Source organism: Bombina bombina, chromosome 12 (genome assembly GCF_027579735.1).
Source record: "Bombina bombina isolate aBomBom1 chromosome 12, aBomBom1.pri, whole genome shotgun sequence".
In the NCBI taxonomy this organism is placed as follows: Eukaryota; Metazoa; Chordata; class Amphibia; order Anura; family Bombinatoridae; genus Bombina; species Bombina bombina.
In genome coordinates, this window is record NC_069510.1 from 3,973,426 (window position 1) to 3,978,425 (window position 5,000).

Genomic DNA, 5,000 nt, shown 5'->3' on the forward strand with positions numbered 1-5,000 from the left:
GGTAAAAAAATTAGATTTGGCAATCAAGATATAGTTTAAAAATATTTAAACAATTAATATTGTCGACATTTGTATATGCAATATTCTCAGACATCCTAGAAAAATGTGCTTTAAGACGTAACTGTCTGAAAAATCTATATAATTCAATGTCCAGGTCCATAAAGTTAATGGTATTACTTGGACAAAAGCCAAGACCTCTATTTAATAAATTCATCTCCCCTTCTGTGAACGGTATCTGTGATATGTTAATCACTAAATCATTTAACGTTTCACCCGACATTCTCTCGGCGGCCAACTTGCGGCTCCGCTGGTACTTTCGTCCGCCCCTCCTACTCCTTGTTGTCTCACCACCTGATGGGAAAAAGAAGAAGAAGCCTGGGACTGCGGTGTTGTCCTGACTGAGCCCCTCTGAGATTTATCACTGGCATCTGATCGTGAGAAGCGCTCTCTTCCTCGTCGGCTTTGGCGTCTGACGTCACCTCTGTACACTCTCGTCTCACGAGACTCCCATCTGTACACGTGACCGTTCAGGTAATCATCCGCATCTCTAGAAAATTTAACTCTTTTTTTTTTCTCTTCATTAGTTTTGCGAAATTCTGCCAATTTTGTATCTAAATCAGCTTTCAAATTGGTAAAGTCCGAGAGGGATAGTTTCTCTTGTAAACTTGTCTCCAGTGCTGCTATCTTCTGTTGATTTGTAAGTATCTCCTTTTGTATACGCTGTATTGTCAAAATCATCGGAACATTTATTTAAAATTTTCTCAAATGTTGAACAATATTCTTTATCCTCCATAAAGAGTGTCGGTCTCAGTGACACTCTCAGTCCCCTAGGGATCCGGCGTATTTTGTAATATTCTGCTAGGGTTGAGGAATGCAGTTCCCAATTCACCTCTTTCTTTTTTTTTCTCTTTCCCATTGTTTAGAACTGATGTCTGTGTCAGGGACAGCCAAAAAATCCCTGGGGCCACTTACCAAGGTAGCTATAGCGGCAGCCTCCACATCAGAGAAAGTAAACACATCATGTTGAGTTTCCATAGCTTGTTTTTAGCAAATTTGATTTTGGAATTGTGCTAATGACTTATGATTATTTGTATAGTAGTGGTAAAGTCCAGCACCAATTCAGCTTATTTATTCTGGGTGCAAGCTGCCTCTGTCTCACCTATATCAGAATATAGAAATGGCTGCAGCACTCCAAAGAGATTTTTAAAGTTTTATTACAAGCAGTGAAATACAGGCGACGTTTCGGGCTTTTGCCCTTTCTCAAGCCAAGTGATTAGTACATAATTCAAAACGACCTTTTTATAGGCTGTGCATGTGACCAACAACAGGTGTATTATAATCAAGTTACTATTGTTCTAATTATTTTTAAAGGAATAGTGTCCTATTTAAACATTCAATATTTTTTCACATTATTTTCTAAACTTAAGTGCAACTTGTGTAACATATATATTCATTATAACAAAGTTTCATGTGAGTAAGTTAAATAAACAATTTAATCATGAATTACGTGCAGTTATCTGTTAGTGCATAATATTAAAATATATATGTATATACATATATATGTGTGTGTATATATATATATATATATATATATATATATATGTATATATATGCATTTGTGTATGTGTATGTATGTGTGTATATATATATATATTTGTATGTGTATGTGTGTGTGTGTGTGTGTGTATATATATATATATTTGTATGTGTATGTGTGTGTGTGTGTGTGTATATATATATATATATATATATATATATATATATATATATATATATATATATATATATAATTTGTATACAGTCAAAAGAGAACAAGTTCAAGTGGTGTGAAATTGAGCTGTGGGACTTAAAAATGCTCTAGAAACACCGTCGCTATGTGACTCTTGCTATAGATATCACTGATTCTAAGAGCTTCCCACACCCGGAGCAATATAATCAAAATACAGTGGAGCAGATTCTTTACTCATACACCAAGTATACAATGTCAGGAACAAGACCTTGCGGTAAACAATTACTAGGGTAGCCGTATTAACCTGGATTGTTCAATGCTTATGCACATACCTCGACTCTTCAGGTGGGCTCAGACTGCCAAACCGGTGCCGGACTATCTCTCCCTTCACTCCGCTGCTGCTGCTTCACTCTCACAAGAGACACAGTAAGGGTTTCCGAGTCCCCATAGGCACTTACAGTCACCCTGTACTTGAGGTACTTCCGGGTCTCCAGTCCTGTATATGCTCCCTATTGAAACTCGATGAACACTGGCGAAAACTTTGGAATTAATGTTTAAATTGTAGACAAACTTACATAATTTACCTCATTACATGTGAGAATTGTGACCTACAGTATGTAGGGTTAACAACAAGGGAAGCCAGGACCCGGATAAAAGAGCATTTGTCAGATATCAGAGCAGGCATTTTAACCACTCCCCTCATTAAACATTTCTCAGATGGTCATCAGAAAGACATAAGGTTCTTCTCATGGACAATTATTGACAAAGTATCTTTCAAAAAGGGGGGAGGTGACAGGGTACGAAAATTAGGGGAAAGAGAAGCCTTCTGGATTTTCAAATTGAAAACGAGAATTCCAGAAGGTCTCAATTCAGAATTTTACGTAATCAATTTCTGGTAGGTTGATACTGTTCCCCTAGACTACAGTGGGGTGGCATTGGCTTCCCCCTGCAGTCCTCCATGGGACTATCAATCAAATATAGTGGTTTCCCATATCTCAATAGTTATTTATTTATCTGTTGATTTATGCTTAACATTGGTATGGGTCGTTCTTGATCTTGATTATCCAGTACCCTGACAGCACAGTGTGTAATCTTAGTAATTTATAGTAATGTTTACATTCTTATATTCCACTAATCAGATTGTCCTTACATTAGTGGGATTTGTCGTGATTATTGAATGTGGTAGTTGGTATATACTATGTCCAGGGTTTCACAGTTTACTATTTTTCACTATTAGACCCTAGGTTATGCCAGCCATTCACACCCTGGTCCCTATAGGTTTACCTTTGTCACGCCTATTAAGTTTAGTTAATCTTTAGATATCACCAGGTTTTTCAGTCCCTTAGCAACATGATCGCTTCTTGCAGGGTCTTGGTTTTTTATTAGATGTCAAATATTACACTGGTAAACCTTAATCAAAATTAAAAATGAAATATATCCTTTATACCTAGCGTTACTCTATCTGCACATTGAGGATCAAGTTATTATTACCATTTAGGGTATATTCATGCTCTCATTCAACTGGGATAGGAGAGTTTTCCCATGTTCTCATAAGATCTTAATTTCGCTAGATAACACAGAATGCTAGTGAGAATGTTAGTGGGCGTGGGGCTCATTGTTATCCTGATTGGCCATACAGAAAGTGGGTGTGAAACCCGTGTGGCCAATCATGGTGTGTTTTCAATTTTAATATGGTTATGAGTAAGGCTAATGCTGAAACGCATCAGCCATTGTGTTAATTAAGCTTCTTGTTCATATCTCTGTTTGTTTTACCCTGGAGGCACTGACCTCCGTTATGTCATTTTGGAACTTTCCGATATTTGGATTTATTTGTTAAATAAATTTCTATGCTTACTACCCCCGCTCCTTGCATATATTTTTGTTTTTTGGATTTCATATATCTTTGTATGTATGTATATACGCTCTTCCTATAGACAAAACAGAGGCTGGAGACAAAGATACAACAAGCCCAGGACATTGAATACAATTGACAGCTCAGGTCCACAGACAACTCGGGAAATATCCATTCATAGGACCCCCGGAGGACATCATACTAGAATTACTACGTATGTGCCTGGAACTCAACTATTTCCGCTACGAACAAAAATACTATCTGCAAATAGCAGGGACGGCCATGGGGTCAAATGTGGCCCCTGCATACGCAAATCTCTACATGGCAGACTTTGAGACACAAGGCACTATGGCATTAATGGACAACAGGATATACCAATGATATATAGATGACCTGTTTATACTCTGGACAGGCACAGAAGAAGATCTAGAAACATGGTTCCAAGGATTAAACATGGATAATAATAACCTGAAATTCAAAATGGAAAGAAGTTTGACCCATATTGACTTCCTGGACCTGAAGATATATAAAAAGAATAGAAAATTGATGACTACACTCTACCGAAAGAGTACAGACAAAAACTCCCTCCTTCACGCCAGAAGTTGCCATCCACCGGCACTAAAAAGGGCATTACCAATGTCACAGATGAAGAGAGTGATAAGGAACAACACAGAGACAAACAATGGAGACAAACAACTTGAATAGTTGTAACAACAATTCCGTACTAGGGGGTACACTAAAAGAATACTGAAAGAAAGCCGCAACAAAATACGTGAGGATAATCAACAAGTACTACTTGCCAGTAATAAACCAACAGAAAAGAAAGAAGACACCCTGACGATGACACTCACCTACACTCCTGGAGATGAACAAGTAGCGAACACCATCAGAAAGTTTTGGCCAATAGTCAAAACAGATGGTACTCTACCTTTTAAAAACCAAAGACCACCCAGGATTGGTTACAGGAGAGCAAAATCACTTAGGGACCACCTCATCCACACTGATCCGCGCCCCTGCTATACTAGTGGCACATGGCTCCAACAAAACTAAGGCTGCTATAGATGCCTGGGTTGTACGACATGCAATGGGATGACCACAGGGAAGTACTTTAACCATCCATACAAAATCAAAAAATAGTTTCTTAAACACAAAGTCACCTGTACAACTACCCACATTGTTTATATGCTGCACTGTCCGTGTGGGAAATTCTATGTAGGGAAAACAGTAGACACCCTCAGAATCAGAATGGCTAATCATTGAGCAGCTATAAGGTCAGCACTGGACAAGAAAGAATCTGAACAACCGGTGGCCAGACACTTCATGGAGGCGGGCTATAAAGTCAATGACCTCCGCTACACCATCATAGACCATGTACCTGTACCACATAGGGGAGGTGAAAGAGCTAAAATGCTCCTCCAG

The 5,000-nt window shown here is 38.4% G+C and overlaps 1 protein-coding gene across 3 annotated transcripts in view; it reads left to right on the plus strand.

Annotated features, from left to right (window-relative positions):
- Positions 1-5,000, plus strand: part of LOC128642927 (histo-blood group ABO system transferase) — a 160,771-nt gene that overhangs the window by 55,324 nt on the left and 100,447 nt on the right. The window lies entirely within an intron of this gene.